Source organism: Aptenodytes forsteri, unplaced genomic scaffold, assembly GCF_000699145.1.
Source record: "Aptenodytes forsteri isolate BGI_AS27 unplaced genomic scaffold, ASM69914v1 Scaffold162, whole genome shotgun sequence".
Classification (NCBI taxonomy): Eukaryota; Metazoa; Chordata; class Aves; order Sphenisciformes; family Spheniscidae; genus Aptenodytes; species Aptenodytes forsteri.
The window spans coordinates 408,396-408,667 of NW_008795132.1; positions in this window are offsets into that span (position 1 = coordinate 408,396).

The following is a 272-nucleotide window of genomic DNA, read 5'->3' on the forward strand; positions in this document are numbered from 1 at the left end:
GACCTGCGCCGGGAGGGGGGAGCCATTTTTAACGCATCCCTCCAGCTTTGCCCCCCAAATTATCGATTTCTATATCTATATCTAGATATTTATATATGTGTAGACCAGAGCTTGCACATGGGGAGGTCAGCGCTTAAAGCAAGGGCCAAGCGGCCTGGGAGCGGCGCACACGCGTGGGTGCTGCACACGCGTGGACGTGTAACCCCGGGGGTGCGTTACCTGCAGCACCCAGGGCCGAGGAAAAAGCAGGGTGCTGCCTCCCACCCCCCACC